Here is a 14971-nt window from a genome sequence, read left to right as displayed (position 1 = left end):
TCACATTAGCAGTATATCAGAGAACAGGAATTGTATCACAGTTTTTCAACCTAGCCTTCTGAGAGCTGGATGAGGGCCAGGGCTGCTGTGAAGGGGACTCAGGTACAGAAAAAGTAGACAGAATCTCCTCTTCTGTTCACTCTGTCTCCTCTATCTTGGGTTGAGTCCCAGGGACGTCTCTCAAAAACAAATTTATATCCATCTCCTGATGGGGCCTGCGAACTTAGAGGAGGTAGCTTCTCTCAGCAATAATGAATCCTATGCTAATGTGCCCTTCTGAGGCTTTGATGGAAGGAGACAAGCCACCAAACAGGCAGAAATACCCCAAGGTTCTCAACATTCCATCTCAGTTGTCCTGAGCTCTGACACACAGAGCCAGACTAGATCTCTTGAATATTAACATAGTTCCATGACTGGAGATGCAGGCATAAGAATGGCTAGACAGCTCTTTTTGTGGTGGCAAAGAATTGGAGATTGAGGGGATGCCCATTAATTGGGAAGCAGCTAATCAAGTTGTGTTACATGAATGTAATGGAATACTATTGTTCTATGAGAAATGATGAGCAGGCAAATTTCAGAAAAAACCTGGAAAGATTTACATGAACTGAAACTGAGGAAAGTGAACAGAACCAGGACAACATTGTACACAGTAATAGCAACATCGTGTGGTGATCAACTATGATAGACTTAGCTCTTCTCAGCAATACAATGATCCAAGACTCATGATGGAAAATGCTAACCACATCCAGAGAAAAAACTATGGAGTCTGAATGCAAATTGAAGCATACTATTTTCACTTTTTTTGTTTTTTGTTTTTTCTTTCTTGTGGTTTTCTCCTTTTGTTCCGATTTTTCTTGTACAACATGACTAATGTGGAAATGTTTAATACGATTGTACATGTATAACCTATATCAGATTGCTTGCTGTCTTGGGGAGAGGGGAGGGGAGGGAAGGAGAAAAATTTGGAACTCAAAACTTCATAAAAATGAATGTTGAAAACTATTTTACATGTAATTGGGGAGGGGAGGCAGGAAAGTATGGCTAGAGCTCTAGCGGCTGAAAGAGACCCAAAAGACCACTCACCTAAGCTCTCTGGAACTGTTTCCTCCTCTGCAGCCTGGGGAGGTTGTACTAGATTACTTCTAAGTTTTCCTTTCTATTCCTATGATCAAGAAGTTATAGCATACTAATGCATTGTTGGTGGAGTGGTAGATTAAGTCAACCATTTTGGAAAGCAATTTAGAATTACACAGAGAGTCATTAAAATCCACATGCCCTTTTGACCAAAGATTCTACTGCTAGGCCTATACCACAAGGAGGTCAATGACAAAAAGAAAGGCTTCATATACGTCAAAAATATTTATAGCAGCACTTTTTATGGCTGCAAAGACCTGGAAACAAAATAAATACTTATCTATTGGGGAATGACTAAAGCAGTTGTGAAACAGAAATGTAATAATAATGATGATGATGATTAACATTTACATAATGTTTACTATATTCTAGGAACTGTATTAAGCACTTTACAATTATTATTTCATTTGATCCTCACAATAATCCTAAGAGGTAGGTACTATTATTATTCCCCATTTTACAGATGAGGAAACTGAGATAGACAGAGGTTAAGTGACTTACCCGGAATCACATAGCTAGTAAGTGTCTGAGGCCAGATTTTGAATTGAGGTCTTCCTGACTCCAGGCCTAATGCTTTATCCACTGCATCACCTATTGTGCTATAAGAAATGATATGTGGCATGTGGGGTGTTCAAGGACTAGCACCTCTGGTATGAAGACTTGCCAAGCCCTTTTCAGGGCTGGTCATCCACCTTTCATGTCTACCTGGCACTCGACTCTCATCTTGTGACTCCAAAAGGCTGTAGCATGTGCAGTAGCCATACCCCTGTAAAACCATCTCGGCAGACTGGCTAAACCAGGTTAAGGATGAACAACAGGCCTCAAACCCATGAGTGAGTTCGTGGGGTGTCTACTCCAAGCATGTGAAGACATCCCCCAGTGGAATGGGTAGATGAGGACAATTTGTTCTATGGCCATGAAGGTGACTGAAACAGGTGCTGTGGAGTGTTTAGAGCGTGGTCAGACATCAAAGATGCCAAGGTCATCTTTTGCATCCCTGGTGATAACCAGTCATCCTGACTTTTGTCTTGTGACTGGACTTCGATGACTCTGAGGAGAGAGTGAGGCTGACAACTTTGTGCAACTCCTGTCTCACAAATCCAATTCATGCACGAGTCAAGACATCCACCCTGTGATGTCATTGATCCTTTTCAAAAATGAAGGACAAACAACAATATGAGAAATGATGAAAAACCATAATCCTACAATATGTTGTTTACAGGAAACACATTTGAAAAAGAGTGACACACACAGGGTAAAGGTAAAAGACTGGAGCAAAATATATTATGCCTCAGCTGAAGTTAAAAAAAAAAGCAGGGGTAGCAATCCTGATCTCAGACAAAGCAAAAGCAAAAATAGATCTTATCAAAAGAGATAAGGAAGGAAACTACATCCTGCTAAAAGGCACCATAGACAATGAAGTAATAGCATTACTAAACATATATGCACCAAATGGTATAGCATCCAGATTCTTAGAGGAGAAGTTCAGGGAGTTACAGGAAGAAACAGACAGCAAAACTATAATAGTGGGGGACCTCAACCTCCCCCTCTCTGAACTAGATAAATCTAACCACAAAATAAACAAGAAAGAAGTTAAAGAGGTGAATAGAACATTAGAAAAGTTAGGTATGATAGACCTCTGAAGAAAACTGAATGGAGATAGAAAGGAATATACTTTTTTCTCGGCGGCACATGGCACATACACAAAAATTGACCATGTATTAAGGCATAAAAACCTCACAATCCAGTACAGAAAGGCAGAAATATTAAATGCATCTTTTTCAGATCATGATGCAATAAAAATTATATGTAATAAAGGGCCATGGAAAGATAGACTAAAACATAATTGGAAACTAAATAATCTAATCCTAAAAAATGATTGGGTCAAACAACACATCATAGAAACAATCAATAATTTCATTCAAGAGAATGACAATAATAAGACAATATACCAAAACTTATGGGATACAGCAAAAGCAGTTCTTAGGGGAAGTTTTATATTTCTAAATGCTTACATAAATAAAATAGAAAAAGAGGAGATCAATGAATTAGGCATACAACTAAAAAACTAGAAAAAGAACAAATTAAAAATCCTCAATTAAACACCAAATTAGAAATATTGAAAACAAAAGGAAAAATTAATAAAATTGAAATTAAGAAAACTATTGAACTAATAAATGAAACTAAGAGCTGGTTTTATGAAAAAACCAATAAAATAGATAAACCTTTGGTTAATCTAATTTAAAAAAAGAAAGAAGAAAACCAAATTACTAGTATCAAGAATGAAAAGGGTGAAGCTACCACCAAGGAAGAGCAAATCAAAACAACAATTAGGAATTATTTTGCCCAACTGTATTCCAACAAATTTAACAATCTTAGTGAAATGGATACATATTTACAAAAATATAAATTGCCCACATTAACAGAAGAGGAAGTAAAATACTTAAATAACCCCATCTCAGAAAAAGAAATTGAATAAGCCATTGATGAACTCCCTAAGAAAAAATCTCCAAGGCCAGATGGATTTACATGCGAATTCCATCAAACATTTAAAAAACAATTAATTCCAATACTATATAGACTATTTGGTAAAATAGGTGAAGAAGGAATCTTACCAAATTGTTTTTATAATACAAATATGGTGCTGATACCTAAACCAGGAAGAGTCAAGACAGAGAAAGAAAATTATAGACCAATTTATCTAATGAATATAGATGCAAAAATTTTAAACAAAATATTAGCAAATAGATTACAGCAAGTTATCACAAGAATAATACACTATGACCAGGTAGGATTTATACCAGGAATGCAGGGCTGGTTCAATATAAGGAAAACTATCAGCATAATTCATCATATCAACACCAAAACTAAGAGAAACCACATGATCATCTCAATAGATGCAGAAAAAGTTTTTGACAAAATACAACACCCATTCCTATTAAAAACACTGGAGAGCACAGGTATAAATGTAAAAAACTACTTGAAATAATAAACAACTTTAGCAAAGTTGCAGGCTATAAAATAAACCCACATAAATCATTGGCATTTCTATATATTACCAACAAAGCCCAACAGCAAGAGATAGAAAGAGAAATTCCATTTAAACTTACTGCAGACATTATAAAATATTTAGGAGTCTACCTCCTGAAACAAACCCAGGAACTCTATGAACACAATTACAAAACACTTTTCATGCAAATAAAGTCAGATCTAAGTAATTGGAAAAACATCAGTTGCTCATGGGTAGGCCGAGCTAATATAATAAAAATGACAATTCTACCTAAGCTACTTTACTTATTCAGTGCTATACCAATCACTACCAACAAATTATTTTATAGAGTTAGAAAAAGTAATAACAAGATTCATTTGGAAGAACAAAAGGTCTAGAATATCAAGAGAACTAATGAAAAGAAATGCAGGGGAAGGTGGCCTAGCCATTCCAGATCTTAAAGTGTATTATAAAGCAGCAATCATCAAAACTGCTTGGTACTGGCTAAGGAATAGAGTGGTGCATCAGTGAAATAGGTCAAGTATGCAAGACACAGTAGTCAATGACTATAGTAATCTATTATTTGATAAATCCAAAGACCCCAGCTCCTGGGATAAGAACCCACTCTGAAAAAAACTGCTGGGAAAACTGGAAAAGAGTATGGCAGAAACTAGGCATAGATCAAAGTCTCACACCATATACCAAAATAAAGTCAAAATGGGTTCATGATTTAGATAGAAAGGCTGATACTATAAGCAAACTGGGAGAGCAAGAAATAGTTTACCTGTCAGATCTATGGAGAACAGAATTCATGATGAAACAGGAGATAGAGAACATTATGAAAAGCAAAATGGGTAATTTTGATTACATTAAATTGAAAAGTTTTTGCACAAACAAAGTCAATGCAACTAAGATTAGAAGGAAGGTAGAAAATTGGGAAAGAGTTTTTACAACCAGTCTCTCTGATAAGGGCCTCATTTCTAAAATATGTAGAGAATTAAGTCAAATTTATAAGAATACAACCCATTCTCCAATTGATAAATGGTCAAAGGATATGAACAGACAGATGAAGAAATTAAAGCCATCTATAGTCATATGAAAAAATGCTCTAAATCACTATTGATTAGAGAAATGCAAATCAAAACAACTCTGAGGTACCACATCACACCTATCAGAATGGCCAATGTGACAAGACAGGAAAATGATAAATGTTGGAGAAAATGTGGGAAAATTGGAACACTAATGCATTGTTGGTGGAGTTGTGAAATGATCCAACAATTTTGGAGAATAATTCGGAACTATGCCCAAAGGGCTATAAAAATGTGCATACCCTTTGACCCAGCCATAGCACTTCTAGGGCTATATCCCAAAGAGATCACACAAATGGGAAAAGGACCCACATGTACAAAAATATTCATAGCAGCTCTTTTTGTGGTGGCAAAGAATTGGAAATTGAGAGGATGCCCATCAATTGGGGAATGGCTGAGCAAGTTGTGGTATATGAATGTGATGGAATACTATTGTGCTATAAGAAATGATGAACAGGCTGACTTTAGAAAAACCTGGAAAGACTCGTATGGTCTGATGCTGAGTGAAGTGAGCAGAACCAAAAGAAGGTTGTGCACAATAACAGCTACGTTGTGTGATGACTAATACTGATAAACTTAACCCTTCCTGGCAATACATGTCCAGAGGCCTTGTGATGGAAAATGCTATCCACATCCAAAGAAAGAACTATGGAAGTTGAATTGCTATTTTTTTTTCTCTTCTGTTGAGTTTTGTTTCCTCTTTCTGATGGTTCCTCCTACTGGTTTTAATTTTTACTTACATCACTAATGTGAAAATATATTTAATATGAATGTAAATGTATAGCCTATATCAGATTGTGCACCGTCTTGGGGAGGGTGGTGGAGAAAGGGGGAGAAAAATTTTAAACTCAAAAGCATATGGAAGTGATTATTGGTAAATCAAAATAAATTAATAAAAAAAAGAAATGGACAATGGAAAGATTTACATGAACTGATGGAATGTGATATGCATAGGATCAGAATAACACATGTACAATGACAACAGTAAATGGAAAAACAAAACAATAACAAAATAATTGAAACTGAATGCTTTAAATTTATAATGATCAAGCTCTGGCCCAAAGAAGAGCTATGAGTAAATACCTCCACTTGTTTCTTTCCAAGATGGTGAACTATGGGTATGGAACACTGCATGAAACATTATGCTTTTTCAACATGTTGGCTAGTTTTGCTAGACATATTTTCCCTCTTTGTTATTCTTTGTTATAAGAGATGGCTTTCTGGCAGAAAATAGAGAAAGGGACATAGTGGGAAATGTAGGTGATGCAAAAACCAAAGACATCAAGACAATTTTTTTTTAAAGAGAAAGTTACATGGGATGAGTTCACTCCTTATCTCATCCTCCTAGTCCCTGAGGGTAGACTTTGCATCATTTGTCTCAAATCCCCAAATTTCCTCTGCTATCCATTGTTTGTGGTCCAGCCTTTGCCCTTTGTATGAAGCTCCCCAACATATGTCTCTAGTGTACTATGATCTTCTCTTCCACCTCTGGATACCAACCCCCTATTATCTGTATCACTCATGGTGTGTTAGAGCCTGCTCATACTGACTTATAGGAGGCCATTGTTAAATTTTCAGTGTGAGCATATGCACCTCTGAAATCAGCAAATGCTACAAATCAGTTTATTGTTTTGCTAATTATCTAGTTTTAAGAAAATGATGGAGAAAATGTTAGTCATGCAGGTTAAACTTAAAAGTTTGTCATGCATACATTTTTTTTTCTTCAGAGAACTGGTTGTTAAGCACTTGCCAGCTACTGGTACCACTGGTACCACTCATTTGGCACACAGAACTTACTGCTTCATGACAACTTGCATTGTTCACAAAATCGTAGTATCTTAAGAATTATTGTTAATATTTAAAAGAATTTTTTCTGTACTCCACTTCTAGGTCTCTCCTCAGGATAACAACAGAAATTGAATATTCTGAAACTTAAGGTATCTCTTCCTGTTTAGTTTCTTTCCATTGAAGCCTCAGAAGCGTACCTTAGCATAGGGCCCATTATTGTTTCCCTCTCCATCCAGTATAATCCACACCTCAAAAGGAATATTGGTATGATGTAACAGACAGGTGGTCATCTTGCTTATGTATAAAGACCTCAAATGAAGGGGAACTCACCACCTGCTAAGGCAGCCAGCCCAGGTACTTTTCGATGGCTCTAATTATTAGGAAGTTTTTCCTTTCATTAAGCCAGGGAAGAGTACACATCTTTCCCCAACAACTATCTAACCATGCCTGCCCCGAATGTATGGAGCTGAGCTTTCTAATCCAAGTGTAAGATTTATAATTATCCCTATCCAATTTCATCTTAGGTTTAGTTCAGGGATCCAGTGGGCCAGATCTTTTTGGATCCCTACTCTATCAACTGGTGTGTTAGCTATCTCTCCAAGCTTTGTGGAATCTTCAGATCTGATGAGTATGCTGTCTATATTTTTATTCAAGTCATTGCTAAAAAAAAAAAACAGAGCAAAGCATAGCTCCCTAGGATACTCCACTGAGACTTCTTGCCACACTGACATTAAGCTGTAAATGAACATTTTGAGTCAGATCATAATTTTTCATGAAGGAAGGAAATAAGCATTTATTAAGCACCTACTATATGCTAAGCTCTGTGCTAAGCACTTTACAAATGTATCATTTGATCCTCATGACAACCCTGGGAGGTAGGTCATATTATTACTTCCCCCCATTTTACAGTTGAGGAAACTGAGGCAGACAGAAGTTAAGTGATTTGCCCAGAATCACACAGGTAGTGTTTGAGGCAGTAATTTGATCTCAGGTCTTCCTGACTCCAATTCAAGTACTCCATCTATCCATTGTGCCACCTAGCTGCCTCATAAATATGTCTTACCTCTTAATACAGATCATAAGCTCTATGAGGGCAGGGATTATTTATTATTCTCTATTGTATCCCTACTACACCATGCGCAAGGTTGTACACAAAGTAAATGCTCAATTAATATTTGCTAAATGAATGAATTAAAGTCACCAAAATAGGAACCCAAGAGCACATTCCTTCTGCACTGCTGGCAACTGTCTCAGCTACCAAGGCATCACCTTAGCTTCGGCCTTACCTGCAGAGGAATTTCCCTGGCTTTGAAGCATGATGTCTGGGTCACCCAACTGGCAGATGACTAGAGAGGCACCAGCAGTTGGAGCAACATTTATGCAAAGGAATAATCCACAAATAACTAAAAGCTGGCCAAGGAAATGGTACTTTCCATCTTAAAAGAACCTGCACTGTGATTCTGAAACTCCATATGACTGTGAGCAACAGGCATTGTGTTTTGCTTTTCTTTGTAGTTGCAGGACTTGGCACAGTGCCTCGTACATATTAGTCCCTGAATGAATGTTTATTGACTGACTCACTGTGAGTGGTTCACCAGTATTCGGATTTTCAAGGTCTGTGTAATGTTCCCCACTCTCTGGATCTCCTTTACTTGAAGGCCTGACCTCAATCCTCTGATGCCCACCTTGTCTACATCTAGACTCCTTGGTTCTAGGTCCTGTTTGCACTTTATGAGTTTCCATTATTCTATCTCCCTTCTTCCCACCCTAACCTCAGGCCTCTGCTCTAGTTCCTGTAGGATGCAACCCCCAGAGAGGCATGCAACACAGAAGAAAAGACATTGGGCTTGAAAGGAGAGGAACTGGGTTTAAATCTGGGCTCTACTACCATCTATCAGTGTATGACCTTGGGTAGAGTTCCGTAGATTTAGAACTAGAAGGGACCTGATAGTCCAACCCACACATTTTACAGATAGAGAAATTGAGGCCCAGAAAGATTAAATGATTTGCCCAAGGAAAGATTTGAACCCAGGTCTTCCTGACTGTAAGTCCAATGCTTTATTCCATGTTTTTTTCTTGGAGTTGCTTCACCTCTCTGGGACTCATCTCCTTTGTCCACAAAAGAAAGGAATTAGACAAAGTTATCACTTAAATTCTCATGATTAAGACCTCACCCCTTGTGTGATTGGCCAATATCCCACAAGCCACCTCAATACAACACAAAAAGTGTGAGCTGGGTAGGCTACCTCAAATACCAATATAGCATAGCAGAAAGTAGAGTCATAGGATAGAGGCTCCAATTCCAGCTCTGCTGTTTACTACCTGAAGTAAGTAATTTCACTTACTGTGGCCTCAATTTCTACATCTATAAGACAAAGAGTTTGGACCAAATGATCTCTGATGTCCCTTTCAACTATAAATCCTCTTTTCTAATTCACCAGGGTCCTTTGGCATAGACAACTTTTCATTTTTGTTGAACCTTTCCAAGGACAGGCAAGGACTGAAGCCCCTAGAAATTTGCTGCCATGCCTAGGCCTTCTAATTTTCTTTGCTACATTTTATTCCCCAAGTCTCAGACCACAAAATTTAGGGGGTAGACCTGTGAGATAAGCAGGCCTTGAGTTTAAGGGCTTATGTATGGTGAAACATTTAATAAATAAAATCAAAGATGGAGAAGAGGAGAAAAAACCGAGGAAATTGTAAAATCAATAGGCAACTGACATCAAAATTTAGTATGTTATCTGAGATATTGAAAAACACATAGTCTGTGTCTGAAAACATTAGCATTTCAAAAGTGCTGAAGGGCCACCTTGGTGTAGATAATGCTGTTACATTCCAGATTAGATCATCTAAAGATTGCTGAAATTTCAGGACTGCCTCCTTGGAGACAATAACTCTTTCCTGTCATTGTTATGGATGGAGCCAGTAATTTCAGTAGCCCATGAATATAGTCAAGAAATAATCTTCCATTTTTATAGTATCCCACACCAGAAAAAAAAGAAAAGCTGACTTCTTACTGCTATTGGATCCATAAGGCAGCACAATGAAATTAATAATTAAATATTAAAAAAATCCTGAAAGGAAGGTACACATAGATGGTGAGACGATATGGGGAGTTTTGAAGGTCCCAAATTTTGGTAGGTTTTACATTTAGGAAGGAGAGTCTGGGTGGACAACATTGCGACTCTCAGAAGACAAGGTGGTTGAGCTTTGGGGGCAGAAAGGGAATGGTTGCTACCAGTGGTCCTAACAAGAACACTAGCAAGAAAATTCCAAGGCTCTGAGCTGGTGTTTAGGATATCATGGTTTAGAACTTCACGGGAACTTTGCATCCCTTCCTTTTACAGATGAGCGAACTGAGGCTGAAAGATGTTAAGGTTAGGCAAAGAGTAATTATCTGAGTTACATAATTAATTTAGACACCCCTGATGGCAATTCCATTGTTCTTCACACAACACAGTTTGTTCTAGACTAGCCCATTGGGCTGTGTTTTCACAGCCGATTTGTCTAGGGAAGAGAAAAAATGAGAGTCAGATGTAATCTCTACATCGATCAGACAACAAGTATTTATTATTTTTTTTTCTATGTGCCAGGAATTGTGCTAAGTACCACGTATACAAAGGAAAGGAAAAACAGTCCCTGTCCTCAACGAATTTATACTGTAGCTGAAACCTGCCATGTGCATTGTCTCCCCATTTAGAATGTGAACTCCTTGAGAGCATGGACTGTCTTACTTTTCTATTTGTGCCTCCAGCACTTAGCATAGTACTTTGCACATAGAAAGCACTTAATAAATGCTTCATTCATTCATTCTAGTTTCAGAGTAGTGAAACTCTAGGGATATGGTATTCCTGGATGGATTTCTTTGTCTCTCTGATCCCTTATGGTTTTTAGGCCTCTGTTTTCCCATTTGTAAAATGAGAAGTGGGACTAGATAACCTGTAAAGTCCCTTCTGACTCTAAAAGACCATACTTCTACACGTATCCCAGAGGAAGTCTAGTGAGCCGGACTATGCTGAAAGCTGCCCAAGGTCTTGAGTGCAGAGAGTGCCAGAAGATTTGGGTAGTGATGAGTCCATGTCATCAGGCCAATGGCACCACTTTCAGAGCCTTTCCTTATGTGCCTCTCTCATATGTCACAAGACCTTCAGAGATATCATTGTTTTGATACAAACTGTCTCAGGAAGTCTGTTCCATTTTTATTTTCATTTTCTAATCCTTAGTTGATTCACTGGAAGTGTTTGAGAAACCAAAACATAAGCTTTTGGGATGGGATAACAGTGTTGCAATAAGAGCCACAGGACCTTAAAGGGATTGAAGGTTGAAAGTACAGTAATGAAACCATGAATTAGGATTGGTCTTATGAGAAGGCAGAGGAGACAGTTGTTGCTATTCAGTCGCGTCTGACTCCTCATGACCCCATTTGAGGTTTTCTTGACAGAGATACTGGAGTGCTTTGCCATTTTCTTCTCCAGCTCATTTTACAGATGAGAAAACTGAGGCAAACAGGGTTAAGTGACTTGCCTAGGGTCACAAAGCTAGTAAGTGTCTGAGGTCAGATTAGAACTCATGAAGATGGTTTTTCCTGACTCTAGACTCGACTCTATCCATTTCATCGCCTAGCTGCCCCTCGAGAAGAGGTAGTTACAAATATAGTATATGTTTTGAGAGATGTTAAGAAGCCATTCCCTCTTCCTCTCCCCTCTTCCAAAAATATTTCCCTTGCTAGGCTATCACGGTGTCTAAAATCCTATCATCAATCCACAAAGATGTATTAAGCTCCTACTATGTGTCAGGTTCTGTGCTAAGTACTGGGGATACAAAAGGAAAAAAGCAAAAGCAGCCCCTGTCTCACATTCAAAATCATTGAAGATCTACAGTATTGGGGTCTGGAGGGTTCTTCATTCCCTAAGAATCATAGTCATAGCATGCCAGAGTTAGAAAAGATGTGAGAAATCATCTCGTATAATCCAGCATGGTATACTGTACAAGAGTGCTAGGCTTCAAGTCTAGAAGATCTGGGTTCAAGTGCTGCCTCTGACACTGGTCATGTGACCATGAGACATTCACTTAAACTCTAAGCCTGGAGCTCTTTCCCTAGGCACTAACAAAAGACCCTTTAAATAATGCAGATAGATCTCTGGAAGGGGAAGTATGTAATATGAATACTCATTATGGATCTGACCCATACTGTGATCCAAGGATCTACTGCTTAAAAATGCAATATAGCTTAGGGCACAGGTAGGAGAGGGAAACTGGGTGAGAGGATAGTATAAGAAAATACTGAATGCTAATGAAGTACAAGCTTACCTCCCTTACTGAGAATGACCTCTGATTTAACAGCTTCTACATTAAGGAAGAGGATAAAAATTTATATATGCCTCCTATGTTCCAAACATCGTGCTAAGACTTCTACAAATATTATCTCATTTGATCCTCACAATAACCCTGGGAGGTAGGTGCTTTTATTATCTCCATTTTACAGTTGAAGAAACTGAGGCAGACTGAGGTTAGGTGATTTGCTTCAGAGTCATATAGAAAGTTTCTGAGGCTGGATTTGAAGTCAGGTTTTCCTAACTCCAGTCCCAGTACTCTGTCCAATGCACTGCCCCCTAGTGCCTCATTACACACTAGGCTCAACTCCTCTGACTTCATCAACACACACCTGTGCCAGGTGCCTTCTTTCAGCATCTTTTGATGTGCCATTTTCCTAGTTAGATTGTGAACCACTTGAGGGCAGGAACTATTTTCAGCCTCTCTTTGTATCCTCAGTGCTTAGCCCAGTTCCTGGCACATACTAGGTACCTGATGAATGTTTATTGACTGACTACATAGCAGTGGTTTCAAGTTCATGTTTAAATGTGGCAGATGAGTCCTCATGTTATTACTACTGGGCTGAGTCACAAAAGTCTCTCCTCAATGCTGGGATGGCTGTAAAATCTGGCATAGATTTGAAACCCCAGACTCCTGGACCTTGGATAGCTTATTCTCCTGATTTTAGAAACTCATAAGGTTGTAGCCTCCAGATTAATCTCCTTCACCTCTAACAAAAGAACACTGAGGCAAAGCACTGAGACCTGTATTCATAGAATCATGTGACAGCTTTAGAGGGATAGGTCTGGAGCTCTTTCCTTATGACATTGTCTCTCACCAGATGTTATCAGCCAAGAAGTCAGAAGAGAAGAGGTCAAACCAAGAGAGAGAAGCTCTGGTTGGCTGGTGCCTTTTGAATGAATCCCACTCCCACCCACCTCCACCCCCACCCGGCAGCCACAAAGGCTCTTCCTAACCACATAGAAGACTGGAGCCAGTTACAGAATGTCTACAGAATGGCCCCATAGTCTCTCCCAGAATCAGGCTTCCCAGCTTCTTCCACAAGGGCAATTGTACCAGTGATTCTCAACATGCTGCATAGGCCTGGGCTCAGTGGCCAGTTCCTATTATATCAGCTTAGAAGTTGGAGAGGTCCTCTAGTCTAGCTCTCCCATTTTACAAATGAGGAAACTGAGGGAAGAGAGGTTAAGTGACTTGCTCAAGGAGACATAGTTATTAAATATTAGAACTGAGATTGGAACCAGGGTCCTCTCACGCAAAAAGACAGCATTCTCAGCTGACCTGGCCCTGAAGAGGGTGCCATGAACTGAAACCAGGAGTCAAATACAACTCTTCTGCTGGCTTCACTTACTTGATCCAATAGGTCTCCTTAATCCACACAAACTCAAATCAAATATTCATTCTCACTCTGAATAAGTTCAGGAGAGAGAATTTGTTTAACAAGAGCTCATAAATGGATAGATCATTAACAACCTTTTCTATTTTCCCCATCAAATTCAGTTCTGAAATTTAATTTTAACTGGGATCAGACAGATTTCTTTTCCAGGGTCAATCAATCTGAATTAATATCACTTGCTGTTATTAAACCAAGGAGGAAATGAGTTTCAAGTTAAGGTCACCTTCCAGATGAAAGACCCTCCCGAAAGGGGTCTTGGGGGTAACTGGGAGCTCAGAGAGGTGTCTATGCTGGAGAGTAAACCTCCAAGGATTGCTTCAGACCCAGCTCCATAAACACCGGAATGCAGGCACTGCAGTCCGTAGAGAAGCTGCAGTTTGTGATTCTTTATGTTAACTCTAAACAAGTATTTTTTTTTTCTATCGAGAACATTTTTAAGGAGCACTTAATGGGGCTGAGCGTGCCGCACAACCATAAACTCTGTGTGACAGGGCGCTTGGTGAATGCAGAGCTTGATCTACACAACTCCAAACAAAGAATCATATCTGACAGGTAATTTCTCAAATAAAGTGAATATTTTCATGCCGGGTATAAGGAAATGTGCGCACAGCCATTCGCAAACATTGCCATGATTTAGGGGCGGTGACAGGCTCTGCGGCTTATTTACCGTACTGGCAGGGGGAAAAAAGATTCATTAGCAACTGAAAAGCACAGACACAATCAATCCTCCGTCAAAATATATGGGCATCTTTTTACCATGAAAGGAATTGGTCTAAGCAGTTATTCTAATGAGTCACTGGGGAGCTGATGGGTAGCGGTCTTCCCAGCACACCTGGGCTGGTTAATGAAGTCTCAGGACCCTCTAGGGAATGGACTGCCTTGTGCCAGATAGAACCAAAGTTTTGGCTATGAGGTGTAGTATAAAGAGATTTAAGCTATGGGTTTGAGTTCTAGCTCCACCACTTCCTAGGGGTGTGACTTTGGTCAAGTCGCTTAATTTTTGTGAGCTTAAGAGTCCTCACTTATAAAATGGGGATAATATTGTTGAGTCATTTCAGTCATGTCCCACTCTTCATGACCCCATTTGGGATTTTCTTGGTAAAGATACTGAAGTGGTTTTTCATTTCCTTCTCCAGCTCATTCTACAGATGAGGAAACTGAGGCAAATAGGGCTAAATGACTTGTCCAGGGTCACACAGCTGGGAAGTATCTGAGGTTGAATTTGAACTCAGGTTCTCCTGA

The sequence above is a fragment of the Vombatus ursinus genome, unplaced genomic scaffold (assembly GCF_900497805.2).
Source record: "Vombatus ursinus unplaced genomic scaffold, bare-nosed wombat genome assembly UNPS02000580.1, whole genome shotgun sequence".
NCBI classification, from domain to species: domain Eukaryota; kingdom Metazoa; phylum Chordata; class Mammalia; order Diprotodontia; family Vombatidae; genus Vombatus; species Vombatus ursinus.
This window is presented reverse-complemented; position numbering follows the sequence as displayed.